This window comes from Macaca mulatta, chromosome 18 (assembly GCF_049350105.2).
Source record: "Macaca mulatta isolate MMU2019108-1 chromosome 18, T2T-MMU8v2.0, whole genome shotgun sequence".
NCBI lineage: Eukaryota > Metazoa > Chordata > Mammalia > Primates > Cercopithecidae > Macaca > Macaca mulatta.
This window is the reverse complement of record NC_133423.1, coordinates 12,124,368-12,143,189: the sequence shown is the minus strand read 5'-3', so window position 1 is coordinate 12,143,189 and position 18,822 is coordinate 12,124,368. Positions and strand designations below refer to the sequence as shown.

General features: G+C 38.7%; 1 long non-coding RNA gene across 2 annotated transcripts in view; it reads left to right on the top strand.

Annotated features, from left to right (window-relative positions):
- LOC144336470 (uncharacterized) overlaps nucleotides 1-18,822 on the top strand; it is a 415,262-nt gene that overhangs the window by 329,737 nt on the left and 66,703 nt on the right. For both annotated transcript variants that reach the window (XR_013408315.1, XR_013408314.1), the window contains exon 2: nucleotides 11,005-11,064. This is a non-coding gene — a long non-coding RNA (uncharacterized LOC144336470). The remainder of the gene's footprint in view (nucleotides 1-11,004; nucleotides 11,065-18,822) is intronic.

The window sequence follows — 18,822 nt, the reverse complement described above, 5'->3', positions numbered from 1 at the left end:
AATAACCTGTGATTAATTAGCTAGGGCCAGGTCATGGAACACCTTCTATTAGTCACTGAAGAGCCACACATGCTTTTCAGCAAAAAAGTGATTTTTAAAAATACTGTTCTTCAGAAAATTAGTCTAACAACCTTTTAGAAAACAATTTTTGAAAGAATCTGAAAGTGGGATATATAGGAATGGTGATATATGCTGCTGAGGTAAAGTCAACAGAAATTGGCAATAGCTATACATATAAAAGTTACATTAATACTTAATTCATATACAGCAGGTGCTTGGTTTAACTGACACTTCTCCTCCATTTAATAAGAGTTTGCCCATAATTATTAAAATATTTTTCTTTTTAAATGCTTAACAGTTAGAGAACCAAATTCTTTGCTCATGTACAGCTCCATGACTTTGCAATTGAAAAGTTCTCACTATGTGTTTTTATTGTCACCTGTTCAAAACTAAGGCATTTTTATAAAATAGTTTATAACAGTTAATTGCAGGGAAGAACAACCTCAAACACTGTTTCCTCCATATATTGACATTATAAACTATGAGAGAAAGTGTCTCTCAACTTGGCTGAATTTTCCAGGTTTAGGGATGTTTACTAACTTAAGTTGGTCATTGCATTTCCAAGAAGTCAGAGAGAAACACTATAAAAAATTTATGCCACCCCTTTATTGTAGTCCTGATGTTTGCACTTTCCTTACACCTTCTACTTGGACTTTTGTCAATATTTTTCCATCCCTCTGCTTCCTGTTACCAAAACTTGTTGCTTGACCTTATTTTCTCATAAGATTTTAGTTCTCAATATCTATGCCCTACTACTACTTGACATTTTACTCTCTGTGACTCAGACAGCTTGCCTCCCTCCCTGACTTCCTGACCTTTGCCATGTCAAGTCTCCTTTGAAAATTGATTGAGAGTTTCTAAGAGTTTCTTCAATCTTGAAATGTTCCCTATCTTTTATTTTTTAATTTTATTCTGTATTTTGTGAAGGAAGCTCATAGCAACTGTAGACATTTTTTCTGTCTAGATTAACACTCATATGGTTTGGATCTGTGTCCCCACCCAAGTCTCCTCCGGAATTCTAATTCCCAGGTGTCAAGGGAGGGACGTGGTGGGAGGTGATTGGATCGTGGAGGCAATATCCTCCATGTTGTTCTCATGATAGAAAGCGAGTTCTCAGAAGATATAATGGTTTAAAAGCAGCAATTTCCCCAGCACTCTGTCTCTCCTGCCACCATGTGAGAAGGTGCTTGCTTCTCCTTTGCCTTCCACCATGATTGTAAGTTTCCCAAGGCCTCCCTAGCCATGCAGAGCTGTGAGTCAATTAAACCTCTATTCTTTGTAAATTACCCAGTTTGGGATAGTTCTTTATAGCAGTCTGAAAACAAATTAATACAAACATATAATGTTATTAATGATGATTAGCCAAAGTGACCACTGTTTCAATTATTTAGTCAACAGACGTCAGTTAAGCATCTTTAAAGCACATCATGGGCACTCTCAGAGCTAACGGGGATAATGACAAATGACTAACATATAACCAAATACCTCAAGTGTGACACTACGTTATAGAGTAGTTCGAAGTTTTAAATAATATATTTGAATATAAAATGTTACTTGCAAAGCAATGAATTATTGTAAGGTTTATTAGGTGCCTTCCATGATCCAAAAAATGTGTTGAATTCAGGTCAAATAAATATGAATTAGGCATCATTCATTATCCAAAGGTGCTCACATTTTGTGGAAGATACATTGGATATGATTCTCATGCTTTTATGTCAATGGGTCAAATCTCTATTTTTTTTTGAAGTTACATGATATATAGAAAATTTGTAAGGAGGTTTTCAATACACTTAGAGCGTATTAAGTAAAGCAACAGAATACGTTTTTCTTTTTTCTTTCTTTCTTTTTATTTATTTATTTTTTCTGATATAGAGTCTAACTCTGTCACCCAGGCTGGAGTGCAGTGGCGCAATCTCGGCTCACTGTAAGCTCTGCCTCCCAGGTTCAAACAATTCTCCTACCTCAGCCTCCCGAGTAGCTGGGACTACAGGCACCCACCACCACGCTCAGCTAATTTTTCTTTTTTGTATTTTTAGTGGAGACAGGGATTCACCATGTTAGCTAGGATGGTCTCGATCTCCTGACCTCATGATCTGCCTGTCTTGGCCTCCCAAAATGCTGGGATTACAGACGTGAACCACCACGCCTGGCCAACAGAATATGTTTTTAGGTGGTTTAGTTTCGCCTTATAAGCTTGATTTTCTTTTGTTATAAGAAAGTTTCATTAAATGTCTAACTTGTTTTATGTAGTTGTATTTAAACAGATATATCTAAGCTAAAAAGCAATATTCTATAATAGAGTGTTTTCTTATAGTTGTAAATAAAACCAGAAATAAATGGCTTTCAGAAAAAGAGAGAAGGCAAAATCTTGCACACATTTTTATTAGATTTATTCCTGAAAGTTCCATGTGCTTTGATCATGTTATAATGTTACTTTTAAAATTTGGTTGTCAAGTTATTTATTGATAGTATAGGTAAAATACAGTTGGTTTAAATTTGTTGTGTGTATTGCAAATTTTCTAGACTCACCTAATTCTGCAAGTTTTATGGTATATTCTTCTGGATCTTCTATGTAGGCAATCATGCTAATTGCACTTAAAAATCATTTCATGCCTTTTTTTCTAATCCGTAAGCCAACTGTCTTGGCATTCTTATTCTAAGTATGTGTGTGTTGGGCAAAAACTTGAAGAACTTTTGTTTCTTAAATATTTGAAAACTTGAGAAACATGTTGAAATTATCATCAATTAAGGATAAAACCCATCTTTCTACTTTTATATTTTATGACTTGGAGAACTCCACTTTCTTAAATATTCATAAAAACTGATATTCAACATTTTTATTCTCAATTAAGTGGAATTAAAAAACATTAAAACAATTATCAATCAGGGCTAAAATAGCAAATTACCATATAGTTGATCCAATAGAGTTAAAAGTTGGATTCAAATATGTCTGGAAATACTGAACCAGTGAACAGAGTCAAAAGGTGATACTTTGGCTAAGAGATTGTGGCTGGCCAGGTGATTGCAATTGAGTAGATACTGTCTTAGACTGGACAAAGGAACACTCATCAGAGTCAAATGGCAAAATCTGTTGGAGGAAGCCTAGGACTCTGTAAGACACTGGGCATAAGCAGCTGCTTCAGGACTAAGGAACTACCACCCATAGTGGATATAAAAGCAGGACACAGCATGGGTCAGGACACTGTGGACCAGAAATAAATCAGTTCTGCTTTCACTTCTGGGACTTTCCACCATGGGAAAACCGAACCGTTGCTTTTATTCTCAGAGCAATGAGCCCAGTATTAAGTGATTGTACCTCAGTGACTTCCTGGGCATCAGAGGAGCTGGAGCTGAGGGGTATTTAAAGGTGCTTTATGATTTTCTCTAACTACCAGATAGCTTGATACAATTTCATCTTAAAAGGCCAGAATATTTGTGCTATTCTTATGAAATAAGGAAATTTTAGTTATTACTATAAACATAACAATATTTTGACCTTTACTCTGGTAAGCTTGGGGGAAACCTCACCAAGTTTTTAGGAGTTTGGTGTCCCTGTTTAGAGGAATGTGGGGCCCCATCTTGCCTACATGGTTTCCACATTATATAACTAGAAAGTGCTTTAGTGCTTTAGAGTTTCAACCTTCAGCTATAGTGGTCACAAAAGAGCTCACGGTATTCTTATATACTGCTCCTGATGGCACACATTTTTTTTGGTACTTCCAGGTGAATGTGGCTTAAATCAATTGAAGAAGATTAAAAAAATGAGGGAAGGCAATGCCTGCTTTTCCAACCACTCCCAGTCCCACCCCCAGGCCTGAGCATGATGGGTTTTAGAAATATCATGCGTAAGGGAGGTCTGGGAATGGTGGAATAATGGCATACTCCCATGAACGTGTCAGAAGAAATCTGTAGGAGGAACACAAGAGACCTCTTTAACAAAGTGAGGAAAGAAATGATGTTGCAGAGATGTTTACTAAAGTTGAACAGAATAATACTCATAGCGTTTCCTGATTCCCTGTGGCCAACTCATAGTGCCCTGAGATATCGACATTTTGGCACCCTCTGAGTCACAGCTTCACGGTTCTGAGAAGATCAGTCTGCTGGTACAGTGATGAAACTGGGAAGAATCTACGGTGTCTGGGAACTTTGAGATCAGTAGCAATTGATGAGAAAGCAAATTCTAGCAGTGAGTACCACAAGATTGTACCTTCCTCTCCAAAAAAGTTTTATATATCCAGTCAAATCTTGGTGGCCACCAGATCTTGGAGCCAACTAATGAGGAGCTAGTGGAAAACATGAAAAAAAATTGTTTGGCTGTTCAAGTATTTTGCTCTCTCCACATAAATTAAAAAATCAAGTTTTTCAGATTTGGGTTATGCTGAGTCTAATTTGGAAGAGATGAGAAGTGAAAAAACAAAGATAAAAAAGGCTTACCTGTCATATTCGAATTTTGATTTACCTGACAAATCGATCAGCTATTATTTACTTTTCAATGAATTCAGAGAGCTGCCTTATGCATTCTCTCCAGGGTTTTTACTTGTAATCGGTGGAAAGGATTGAGTGGAGGGTGTTTACTTCATCTTAACTGAAACCTGAATTCCTTAACCGGAACTGGAAACTCTTACCACATCTGAGTGACATTACTCAGAACTGATCGCTAGTACATTTTAATACCACCATAGGCTATAGTTGTTAAAATTAACTTTGTAGGAGATAGAATTGGATGTGATTATATACTCTTTCTTTATCTATAGTCTTGAAAAACATTATTTGATATCTTTAAGATAATGTAATTAACATTTTCCACTCTGAAATATTTGGCTAATAATTCTTGATTGAATAAAGTTTAAAGAATAAACAGAGCACATGAAATGTCTGGATAATAGGAAGAAATAAAAGGATAGCCAATTTAAATTATGTGTATTATACATACTTATCAAAACCGTCAAAATATATATGAAAAAGTTCTTTATTCTCACTTATTTAACATGTCCCTTCACCAACTGGAGTAACTAAAGTTAAATACTTGATATTGCTCCTTAATTTGTCCAATATCATACGAGTAAAAATTTAAGTACAGTACAGTTGGAACAGCTTACATTATTTTAATAATTAAAAATTTTTAATGTGAAATTCTCTATCAACAGTTTTATATAATAGCAGTTTAAATGTCATAATTTTAAAATAAATGATAGAAATTCTATCTTGGTTTTAATGTTCTTAAACAAATTTATTTTAATATATTTTTCTGTACAATAGAAAATCAATAATGGAAGACAGAGGCAAATGTAATTTATAATTTTTAAAATGATAATTGATAATTCAAGATTATATAAGCAACTCATTTACTCTCAATTTTGTATCTAAATCATCTTTAACAGTAGATTCCATTATTTGTTTATTTGTGGTTGTTACTATGCTCATGTTGAACATAAAATTGATATTTCGTTGTGGCTTAAATTTTCATTTAAAAAATTCATAACATGAATAATTATTTCATATGCTTATAGAAATAATTATTTCATATGGCAATTTACTTTTTGGTGGATTCCTATTTGCATCTTCTATTAATTTTTTAATCAAACTGTTGACATTATTCCTTTCTACTACCTAAGGTTTGTACAAATCACAGCGATGAGCCTTTTGCTCATCTTTTATGTAATAAACAATAGTTTCCCATCCATATAAATTTTAACATTGTTTATAGTGTCCTGTGAATGAATGTTGTCATATAAGCCCATATATTTTTAAATATTTTCTGGTTTGTTTTTTTTTTTTTTTCTGAATTTGGAAATGGTATTCCTCTCAAATCCAGGGGTATATAATTAGTCTCCATATGAATTATTCTCTTTATGAATATAATGCTTTATTTTGTAATAGAAAGGATTCAAAATTTAAATTTAAAAATAACTGGTTTGGCTTCTTGCCACATGAGTTAATAACTGTGAGATCTTGGGTAAATCACATAGATACTTGGCAGGCAAGTTCCCTCACTCAGCAAACATTTATTGAGTGCCAACCATGTTCCATAGACAGCTCTAGAGTTTCAAGATAAAACACAGCAACAAATAGACAAGAATTCCTGCCCTCGAAATGCTTCCATGAGTGAATGAATGCCTTTGATATGAAATGGTTATAATAATAGCTATTTAATAGAGATGATATGAGTTACAGATGACAGAAATGAAATCCTTTTTTTTTTTTTTTTTTTTTTTTTTAGAAAATAAAGGCATAAGCAGCTGGGAGGCCGAGATGGGTGGATCATGAGGTCGGGAGTTTGAGACCAGCCTGACCAACATGGACAAACCCTGTCTCTACTAAAAATACAAAAAATTGTCCAGGCGTGGTGGCGCATGACTGTAATCTCAGCTACTTGAGAGGCTGAGGCAGAAGAATCGCTTGATCCCAGGAGGTGGACGTTGCAATGAGCTGAGATTGCGCCATTGTACTCCAGCCCGGGCAACAAGAGTAAAACTCTGTCTCAAAAAAAAAAAAAAAAAGAAAGAAAGAAAAGAAGGTAAAGCCATACAAGCAGCCTTCCTTTTCTATCCAGAGTGGCCCATTGGTGGGTGGAAGTGGTGTCTTGCCCCTTGTTATCATAAGCTGCTCATAATTTGGTAAAAAATATACTGGGATATTCGTGGCTCTTTAACCTGCAAGTTAAGAATCAATAATAGTAGCATTAATATAGACTAATTGTTGTTGTTGTTGTTATAATTACTCATCCCTTTCTAAACTGAAACAGGAGCCTGAAGACCGGCATTAGCTTTGTACTTCATTGTTCCTATTCGGGGAGTATTAACAAACACAACATGCATGTTTATGGTGGTTTAAGGCTTCCCTTCACCCACTCTTCCAAAGGTTTCAGTGGATTTCAGGATTTCAAGCAGTCTTTATAATTTGTTAAGGCTAATAATGTCGCACAAGTAGGAGCTGCAGTTTCTAATCAGTGTTTAGAAACCAATAAAAATGTGCCAATACTAATGAAGTGGACTTATGGAAGAACACAACTTCTCAGTTATTAAGAGAACAACACTTAACACTAACAGTGAATGTTCTGCTGGGGTTCGAACAATGCTTTTTGAAGTCTAGTAAAAAGCAGCCAATTCACTATGTGGCTTTTAGTATGTTGCATCAGTACTGATTGAGCTTTCATTGGTGTTTTCTTTATACGAGTTGGTGTGTTTATAGCTTTAAAACAAAAAGTATTGGTATACAGCAAAGGCATCTGCATTATTTTTCATTCTGCCTCTTTGAATGGGGGAATAGCTTCTGATCATTAAAATATAAACCTATTTACATACTAAATATTATTTCATTTAATTACCTGAATCTACATTTTATTGTTTCATATCAATTTTAAACATTACCAGTAAAGAACAAAGCAAAGCATTATGTGTTTAGATCATCACGAAAACTTGAACAATATATATCCTAAATTATTCTTTCTCAGTTTCATTTTTGTTGTTATTACAAATGCAATATATGTTCACTATAGGGAAAAACAGAAAATACAAATAAGCTAAAATAAAATAACATAAAATGTCATCCCTTGGATACATTTTTAATGTATTAGTGTATGTTTTTTCAAGCTGTCAAAACATGACACAAGGACAAAGTTTCTCTTTCTAAAGTTAGGATTGAAGGAAGTAGGGCCTTCCACATGAATGGGGAAGTTTTTCCACTCCAGAGTCAGCAGGGAGCCTGAAGAGCATCTCTAGGTACTAGGAAAGCCCCGATTCCTTTTAGCCCACCCTAACAAACTGATTCTTGGACTGTTGAGACCTTACTTGAAATGCAAACTAAACACTTTTTTGAAAGTTTCAGTCTGTATTAGGTTTCTCCAGAGAGATGGACTAATATGGTAGGTAGGCAGATAGATTCGATAGATAGATAGATAGATAGATAGATAGATAGATAGATAACAGATAGATGATAGATAACAGATAGATGATAGATAGATAACAGATAGATGATAGATAGATAGATAGATAGATAGATAGATAGATAGATAGATAGACAGACAGACAGAGATGAAAGGAGATTTATTGGCAGAATTGGCTCACATTATTACAAAGGTTAAGTCCCATGGCAGGCTATCTGCAAGCTGGAGACCCTAGGATGCCAGCGGCATGGCTCAGTACAACTATAAAGTCCTGAGAACCCAGTGGGAATGTTGAGGGTGCTGGTGAAAGTCCTGGAGTCCAAAGGTCAGAGACTGTAGAGTTCTGATCTCCAGGGGCAGGAGAAGAAGAGTGTATCTAAGCTCCAAGAGAGAGACCAATTCACCTTTCCACTATTCTGTGTTTTATCAGAGACTCCAGCCTATTGAATGGTGAAAACTCACATTGAGGGTGAACTTTCTGTACCTAGTCCACTCACACTCACGCATCAATCTCCTCAGGAAATACTCTCAAAAACACACTTCCAAACAAAGCTCTACCTGTTCTCTAGGTATTTCTTAATCTAGTCAAGTTGACACTTAAAATTAACTATCACACACTCATTTCCTATTACTGAAAATAAAGGCTTGCATTCTATTTGGATATGAAGACAACATTCAATGCCATACTCCTGCCCCAAGCAGAAATTAAATATTGTAGCGAATGGGACACAGGAGAACAGGCAGCATCTCAAATGTCTACAGTAGTTTACCAAGCAAAACTGAGTTGATGTCATCTGATGAGTAGAGAATACATTTCTGCCAAGGAGAGCAGCAAATGCAGTAACACTGGCAAAGGTGACTGTGCTTAGATGCTTCAGTCCTAATAAAGAGGACCCCTTCATGCACGCTTTAAACTAGTCAATGAGCCTTTTAAAAGTCAGTAAGGCTGAGATAAAATGTATATACAGGAAAATTTATCTTTTTTCAGTGTATGATTCTACAAATTTTGAGCAATAAGTACAGTCATATAACCACCATAATTGACATTCAGAATATTTGATCCTCCCCTCCCGCCAAAGAGTTCCCTTATGTCCCTTTTCAAGACTAAACGGTCATCCCAACCTCAGTCACTGGTAATTGCTGATCTGACATTTCTTCTAATGGTTTTGCTTTTGTGTCTGACTTTTTAGAATACACTTGAGATTCATCAACATTTTGTGTGTCTTTGTGGTCTGTTTCTTTTTACTGTTGAGTAGTATTCCACTGGAGAAGGTACCAATTTTTTTTATCAATTCCCAAGTTGAAGGACATTTTATTATTTTCGATATTTGGTATGAATAAAGTGTCTGTAAACATTTATGTTCAGTTTTTGTGTGAATATGGGTTATCATTCCACTTGGGTAAATACTTTCAAGTGGGATTATTTGATTGTATATTAAGTGTATGATTAACTTGATGATTAACTGCCAGGTTCTTTTCCAAAAAGGCTGTACATTTTGCATTTCAACCAACAAGGCAGGAGAGTTCCTGTTTGTCTACATATTCAGAAGCTGTCATTGTCAGTTTTCTGGTGTTTTGACTTTTTTTCTTGTAATTTCTTTACATTTTAATCCTTCTTTTAGGTTTGTAGTGGCATCTTGTCATTTAAGTTTCATTTGCTTAATGACAATGGTGTTAGTTACTATCTGTGTCTCTTCTTTGGTGCAATGTCTGTTGAAATCTTTTGCCCACTTTAAACTGTATTTTCTCTTTTCTTATTATTGAGTTATGAGGGTACTTTCCATACTGTAGACCAACTCTTTATCACATCTGTGATTTGCAAGTATTTTCTTGAAGTACTTTAGTCCTTTTATTTTGTTAAATATTTTGAACAACAACAAAAAGTAGTTTTAATCTCTGCCTACATTAAGGGTAAAATACGTTTTCCTGAAAGATTTATAGTTATCAGATTTTGCATTTAGATCTATAATCCATTGAATGTTTGTGTTTATGGTGTGAATATAATTTGTTTTATTTTTTACATGTGAATTTTCAATTATTTCAGCACCATTTAATTATTATTCTAAACTTTATCCATTGAATTGTCTTGGCATCTTTGTCAAAATAAATTAACTTTACCTGTGTAAGTTTATTTCTGGACTCTCTCTTCTCTTAAATTGGGTCAACCTGCCCATCCTTTTGGCACTACCATACTGTCTTAGTTAGCATGGCTTTATAAAAATCTTGGTATCAGGAGGCAGTTTAGGTTCTGCAGTTTTAATCTTGTGTTCCAAGTTTGTTTTCGTCTTTATATTTATTTACTGCACTTTATAATTTTGACATCAGAAAGTCAACTTCTACAAAGAAAACCTGTGGGGACTTTAGAAATACATTGAATCTGTAGATCACTTTGGGTAGAATCAACACTTTAACAGTAATGTATTTTCCAATCCATGAATATTTATTGATAAACTGTTATTTCTCTTATCAATGTTTACTAGTATTCAGCTTTCAAATATTTCACATATTTTGTTAGGTTTATCTCTATGTATTTGCTTTTTTGTCATTGCAATGGTACTTAAATACATAGTTTGTTAATTTCTGCATTTTTTCTACAATTCAAGCTATATACATTTATTGCCCTGAAAATGGTAGTTGTTTGGCAGATAACAAGGAGTATGTTATAGATTTACAGTAACAAGTTATTTCCATTGACACATGGACACCGGTTTGTACTGTTATAAAGATTTGTCTTCTCTTTTATTTAGGAAGAGTTAAATATCTTCCCTTTTTTACATTCTCAGAGTTATAGTCTCATGCTATTTTTTTGATGGCTTGTCTAAAATGTATTATGGGAGGCCTTTCCTTCTTGGAAAATTCAATGTAAGAGCAATAAGAAAGAAGGCACAGAGGATTTTCAAGTTAACCTATAAATTATGTATCACATATGTTTTCTCTCCAGCAAGTCTTAAGTGTAGCTTACATTCCTGAGTGGGATAACAGACTTCACTTCAACTATTGACTGTTGTATATTAACCTTGTATTTTGCAACCTTCATATACCTGTTTTTTTTTTTCCAGGAGTTTCTGTCATTTATTTGGGATTTTCTACATGGACCAGCGTGTCATCTGCAAACAAAGGTAATATTATTTCTTTCTTGCCTAACACTCAATTTTAGTGAAAACCCCTCCAATTTCTCAACAATAAGTATAAGGTAAGTTGTAGTTGTTTAGGTTTTTTTTATTATTTTATAAATGGTGCTTTCCTCATTTTGTTTTGCTTATCTGTTTGCAAATTGAAAATGTTTCGTTCTACTTCAAGTTGCTGGGAGTTTTTATCATTAATTAGTTTTGGATTATTTTATTCTTTTACTGTACTAATTAATATGATCATCTTATTTTCCTTCTTTAGTCTGTTGATATAACTGATTACATTGATTAATTTTTCAAATGTGGAACTATCCTTGCATACCTAGAATATAAATTTCACTTGTTTGTGGTTGGTGCACAATGTTTTTATACATTGTTGGATTCACTTTTATAAATATTTTGTAAGGACTTTTGCACTTATGTTTATGAGAGGTATTAGTCTGTAGTTTTCTTTTATTGTATTTATTTGGTTTTGATTGTAGGGTAACTCTAGTCTCAAAAATTTAGTTAGAAAATGTTTGTTCTGCATCTGTTTACTGGTAGAGTTTAATACTTGGAACAATTCCTTACTGAACTATTTTGAATAATTTATAAGTAAAATAATCTGGATTTGGTAATACTCTTTTTGGAAAGGCAATATTATTTCAATTTTTTAATATACAAATATATAATTACTCAGGTTATCTATTTCTCTTGTGTGAGTTTTGGTAGTTGTACATTTTCCTTTCAAGAAAGTAATCTGTTTCATCCAAATTATTTAAATTATTGATGTGTGTTGTTAGTAGTATTTTCCTGTTATCCTTTTAATGTCCTTGAGATCAGTAGAGATTACTGATATGGTTTGGCTGTGTCCCCACCCAAATATCATCTTGAATTGTAGCTCCCATTATCCCATGTGTCATGGGAGTGACCGTGTAGGAAGTAATTGAATCATGAGGGTGGGTTTTTCCCATGCTGTTCTTGCGATAGTGAATAAGTCTCATGAGATCTGATGGTTTTTATAAAGGGTACTTCCCCTGTCTGGCTGGATTTGCCAAATGCTGGTTAAAGAGCTCTTGGACCTTGAACGAATATTTGTGGTAGCCAGGCAGTGGCTGTCATGGGTCTGGAGTAAGAGCCAGTGCTGTGCTGGCTTCAGGTCTGAACCAGCACAGTCCCAGTGGTGGTGGCCACACAGGTGCTTGTGTCATCCCTCCGCCAGCTCCAGGGAACTCAGCACAGAGAGGGAGACTTTTTAGTTTGGAAAGTAAGGGAATAGAACAGAGTCTGTCCTGGTAACCCTGGGAACCCTCCCAGATTCTACCCAAGATCACCAAGGCAGTATCACTATGAGTCTGCAAGAGTCACAGCATTACTGAGCTTGAGGTGTCCATAGTGCAGATACAGCTTCACTGAACAAAGATTTAGATCATAACATTCAATTCCCTTTGAATACTTAGAAAGCCTTCCCAAGAAGGATGAATATAAATAAGCCTAGAGTGTGATGACTACAATAATACCTCACTCTTCAATACCCAGACAGTGACAAACATCTGCAAGTGTCAAGACTATCCAGGAAAACATGACCTCACCAAATGAACTAAACAAGGCACCCATGACCCTACCCTGGGGTGACAGAGATAAGTGACCTTTCAGACAGAGTTCAAAATATCTGTTTCACACAGAATAAAGAATTGCTTTGAGCCGTCCACACAGAGGCATGAGGTCTGAAACTGGAAGACAGCAGTCTATTGTGACTGATGTAAAACAAACAGAATCTAGGGGGAAACAATATCAAGACAGTGTTTTGATTCCGGATTTATTTTAACCATTGTGCACATCACCGATTTTCAAAGGGTGGTCCTCACAGGTGGCGCTGGCATCCCCCGAGCTTGTGAGGTATGTAAATAAATGGGCGCCTCACTGACCTACTTCATCAGAATCTCAGGGGACGGGGCTCCGGAACTGTGCTTCAGCTACTTCTCCAGGTGATGCCTATGCATGTAAAAGTTTGAAAATACGGTATAGACGTGGCCTGATTCTCTCAAAGCTTAGAAATCACTTAAAGTCGGCCTCAGATCAATGTATCTACAGTACTTTGTGTACATATCTGAAGTGCCATCAGAGCAGCTAGCTCTCTCTCTCTCTCGCTCTCTCTCTTTCCTCTTTAAATATACCTCAACTGGAAAATATTGAAAAAGTAGCAGATAGCACTGAGTTCTTGATAATGTCATTCTATATTTTTATCTAATTATTTCCTTGCTTAAAAATGAACTAGAAAACAAAGGAAAAAATGAGAAACAAATACAAACATACTGTTTAAAAAGAAGGTAAATATAAACATATTTTACTTGAAAAGGTAAAGCCTTTACGGCATTTGTTATTTTAAAAAAATCTAAAAATAAAAATGCTAGTGAGAATGATATACCCCCACCTCAGAGAATGGTTTCTCCTGGAAGCAAGAAAAAGAAAAAGAATTAGAGGATAAGGTTTCAGTTGCATTAGTAACATTTTATTTTTAAAGAAAACACTATGTAAATCAACGTGAAAAAATATTACTTCTGATAAAGTCTAAAAATTGGGCAGATAAGAAAATGCTGTATCATACTCCAAATTCTTGAAGTATTACGATAATAAAAAAAACTCAGTATTTTAAAATCCAAAATAAAATATAATTTCCAAATTTAAAAAAAATGTTTATTTTTTAGGACAATGATAAAGTAAACATAAGGAGTCAAACATTTTTAGACACTACTGGTAAGAGTATTAATTGGTAATGCATATTCTGTAAGAAACTATAGTTGGAATCATACAGACATTCCAGAATAGCTTCTTTCACCTACCAATATGCATTTGAGGTTTCTCCATTTCTTTTCATGGCTTGATAACTCACTTGCTTTTAGGACAGAATAATATTCCATTGCAGAATTACCACAATTTATCTATGCATTCACCTGTTATAGGACATTGTTATGCCCAGACTGTTTGTTCCCCGAAGAAGACCACCAGAGTCCAGAGTCAAAGCCAAGCGGCAAGGATCTTTACTACAAGTTCGAACCTGGTCCCTCCTTTACACAGTATACAAGAGGGCCCCGAACAATGCGAGCGTTTGCTTTTTATAGCCCAAAAGTTGCAGGGGAACAAAGAAATTCTTTTGGCTCCTGCGCTTTCAGTAACCTTGAACGGCTGTCCCCTTATCAGAGACTTTCCAGGTGGTGTTTGTACTGGGCTCAGGGAGTTTGAGAGATATATGGTGGTGGGATGGGAGGATGGGATGTGTTTGTGCTAGGCTCAGGGAGTTTTGAGCCCGGGGCTGAGGAATGTGCCCAGCTCCTTTCATTCCCCCCTTCTTTTCAGGTATCTTTAGAGCCAATCTTGGGTCTTATAAGTCTGATTCTGTTTCAGCGTTTACAGGTTGGTATTGGGCTCTGAGGACCATGAGTTGTACGGTGTCAAATCTCTCCCTAACAAATTGTAAAATTCTGTTAACAACACAAGGTCCTACGGTAAGCAGAAATAGTAGACTTAGCAGGGGTCCAAGGAAGGGGGCTAACAGAGAAAACATAGAGGAATGCCACCATTGGTCTGCAGCTGAAGCAAACTGCCGTGTTTTTACTTCAGTGCTTAACTTGCGTAACTGTTGGACCCGGTCCTCTACAAGTCCTGATTCATTTATGTAGAAACAACAGTCTTCTTTTAGAAATATACATGTACCACCTTTTTCTGCAGTGAGTAGGTCTAGGGCTCTCCGGTTCTGCAAGGTTACCTGAGCTAGGGACGTGAGCTGTCGCTGAAGGGAGGCAAGGGACTCAGCCGACTCCTCCATGGCAACGGCAAATTGTTGGTACAACTTGTTACTTTCTATGAGGGTGTGACCTAGGGCTCCCCCCGCCAGTCCGGCCGCAATGAAGGATGCGGTGAGGGAGATTCCTGCAATGAGGAGGAGAAATATGGCTCGTGCAGGTCTTGGTCTAGGGTCTGGGTGAATAACAGCACTAGTCCAGTTACCGGTATACCCTAGGAACTCGCCAGCAGTTAGTAGAGTCAACCGGGGAACTAATGTGACAGGGAGACACAGTAGGTTATTAACAGAAGGACTAGGTAGGTTCTTAGATAAGGTTCCATTACACCAGAAGAATATGCCTGATGGAGCCCTTAAGGTGATATTAGGGGGCGTTGCAGTGATGCTGCAGAGGCTGGAATTGGTTCCTGAGAAACAGTAGGGAAACTTCTCCTGACTGGGGTTTAGGTATAGGGGCACGTTCAGGATAGGAGCATACGAGAGGTTTCAGAGGTTGTTAGCTTGGGCAAAGGTAGAGGATCCCCATGGCAGAGGGACAGCGGTTAGCAGTGGACGCCCTAGAGTGGCGCACAGAAAGCAGCCAGACAGGCTATGAAGTCCTGTAAGGTTAGCAAGTTCTAGTCCTTCTTGTAATAACTTTAACCAGGAGAAAGGACGTAAGTCTTGTGTTAGTCTGTTTTCCTGTCGTTGGATATTCCCGTGGACCAGGGGCAGTACTTGCACTAGGCCTCGCCACAGATAGAGGTGACTGCTAGGCCATGTGGAGGAGGGGGAGTAGTATACAGCCCCATGTTGAGGCGTGGTCCAGCGGGAGTTCCAGGGGTCTCTAACTATCCATGTATATGAAAAGTCTCTATCCCGTCTACGATGGAAGGGCCATTTAGGGTCTGTTTTCTCTCTCCCCAATAACGGGGTCTATGGATGTTACAATAGTTATAAGGACAGCCGGCATTTTGGTGCCACCAATAGTGTTTACAATTGTATTTAGTCTGATCAAACTCAAAGCATATTATTGGTGTCATAGGTTTGGCTATTTGAAAACCAGTAAAATTTAGTAGAATTGGGCTGTTGCACCCTAAGGAAGGGCAATCAGCACTGGCCAATAATTTTCCGGGCTTATGAGGTTGCCCAGGGTGGGTTCGGTTTTCATAAAGCCAGAATCTCCAGACAAAGGGATTATGAGCTGGTTTTGTGATTTCTCCAGCGGCCACTAGGGCGACTAACGTTAGGGTTAGACTACCTAACTGCATGTTTGCAGTGAGCTATGCTGCCGGCGCAGGGTGAGTTTTAAGGGGTTGTTCCTAGCTCTGTCCACAGTCCACGTGTCCGGTGCTTCAGCCGCCGCCGTGATTGGTCCCAGAAGATCAGAGGTTGGGTCCACTGGCTTGACGTGGGTGTAGTGGATCCACGATGCGATGCCTTCTACCTTCAGGGCGGTGGGTGTGGTTAGGAGTACCTGGAGTGGTCCTTTCCACCTGGGTTCTAGGGTCTCTTGTCGGTGTCGCTTGACCAGGACCCAGTCTCCCGGCTGGTACGGATGGGGTGTCGGCGGGGGACCGGTCTCATATAGTTCCTTCAGCTTGGGCCAGATTTCTTGATGAATTTTCTGCAAGGCTTGTAGGGAAAATAAGAGTTCAGAGACATTTTCTGTTTCAGACTTGAGCAGATCATCTTTTAGGCCGGGAACTAAGGGTGGGGGTCTGCCATACATAATTTCATAAGGAGTAAGGCCCAGTCTGTAAGGGGTATTACGGGCCCGGAACAGAGCGTAGGGGAGAAGGACCACCCAATTAGCGCCAGTCTCCATAGTTAATTTAGTTAAGATCTCTTTTAAGGTCCGATTCATTCTCTCTACCTGTCCTGAACTCTGGGGCCTGTAAGCGCAATGTAGTTTCCAATTTGCCCCAAGGATGGAAGCCAAATCCTGACTTACCTTAGCGACGAAGGCCGGCCCATTATCTGACCCTATCTGGACGGGGAAGCCATACCTGGGGAGGATATCTTCCAGGATTTTCTTTGCTACAACCTGAGCAGTTTCTTTCTTGGTGGGGAATGCTTCAGTCCACCCTGAAAAAGTATCTACAAAGACAAGTAAGTACCGATACCCGTATTTTCCTGGCTTTATCTCAGTAAAATCTACTTCCCAGTAGATACCGGGCCTGGTTCCCCTGAGCCTTGTTCCCGTTGCAGCCTGGGATTGGGGGTAGGCGTTGTTAAGCTGGCAGACTTTGCAACTTGTCACGATGTTGCTGGCCATCTCGGCTGTATGTCTGAATTTGAGCTTAGAGCGTCTGATCAGGTCTATCATCCGCCGAGCACCCAGGTAGGTAGTTCGGTGGATGTGTTCTAACACTTGTTGTCCTAATTTTTCTGGTAGGATGGTTTGGTCATTAGTATCAGTCCACCACCCATTCTGGATCTGTTTCAGGGGAAGCTTATCAGTCCACTGGAGATCTTGTTCTGAATAATCAGGGAAATATGGCAAGTCCCGGGGGAGTCAGGGAGCTGGAGTGCAAGGAGTTGGCTGGGAGCCTTCGCCACATTTCTTGCAGTTTGGTCCGCCAGAAAGTTGCCTTGAGCAGTTGGAGTAGTTAGTTTCTGATTCCCTGGGCAATGCACAATGGCTAACTTTTCTGGTCTCCATAGGGCTGTTAGCAGGGCTAGGATTTCTTGCTTGTTTTTTATCTCTTTTCCTTCAGCCGTCAGTAACCCCCGCTCCCTGTAAATGGCCCCATGTATATGCGCTGTTGCAAAAGCATATCGGCTGTCTGTATATACCGTCAGCTTTTTCCCCGCCCCTAAGGTAAGAGCTTGGGTGAGCGTTATTAATTTGGCCTTCTGGGCCGATGTCCCCGGGGGCAGGGGTTCTGCCCAGATTACCTCAGTCTCTGAAGTCACTGCTGCTCCAGCGTACCTCTGGCCCTGAGGCATGAAGCTGCTCCCATCAGTGAACCAGACGAGGTCGGCGTCAGGAAGTGGGCGATCCTGCAGGTCTTCTCGAACTCCGTGCACCTGAGCTAGTATCTCGGTGCAGTCGTGGAGTGGGGCGTCCAGGTCTGGGTTGGGCAGCAGCGAGGCAGGGTTTAAGGTCACTGGGGGCAGGAAAGTTATCCTGAGAGGATTTAGTAGTAGTTCTTGGTAGTGGGTGAGTCGGGCGTTACTCATCCATCGATTAGGTGGCTGTTTGAGTACACCTTCGATGGCATGTGGGGTAATGACCCGCAATTCTTGCCCCATGACAAGCTTATCAGCATCCTGCACCATCAGAGCCGTGGCTGCAATCATTCGGAGACAAGGGGGCCACCCGGCAGCCACTGGGTCTAACTTCTTTGACAGGTAGGCAACTGGCCTCCGCCAGGGGCCTAAGTTCTGAGTTATTACCGCCTTGGCGATACCCTTATTTTCATCTACGTATAAGTGGAAGGGCTTGGTAACATCAGGTAGTCCCAGTGCAGGCGCGGAGAGTAGGGCGGTTTTAATCTGTTGGAAAGCTGACTCGGCTTCATCTGTCCACTTAAATGGCTGCTGCCCCCGTGTTGCCTGATATAAGGGTTTAGCCAGTTCTGCGAACCCAAGTATCCATAGTCTGCAAAACCCCGCTGACCCCAGGAATTCCCTCACTTGTCAGGTGGATTGCGGCCTGGGGATCTGCAGAACAGTCTGTTTTCGGGTGTCTGTTAACCAGCGCTGCCCTTCTTTAAGCAGGTACCCTAGGTATGTTACCTCTGACTTATAGATTTGAGCTTTCTTTGCTGAGGCTCGGTAGCCTAGATTTCCCAGAGCTTGTAAGAGACCCTTGGTCTCTTGGATGCAAGCTTCTTGGGTCTCAGCAGCAATCAGGAGGTCATCAACATACTGTAGTAAGGTTATTTCAGGGTGTTTGCGTCGGTACTCACCCAGGTCTTCATGGAGGGCCTCATCGAACAGGGTAGGAGAGTTTTTGAATCCTTGCGGCAGTCTGGTCCATG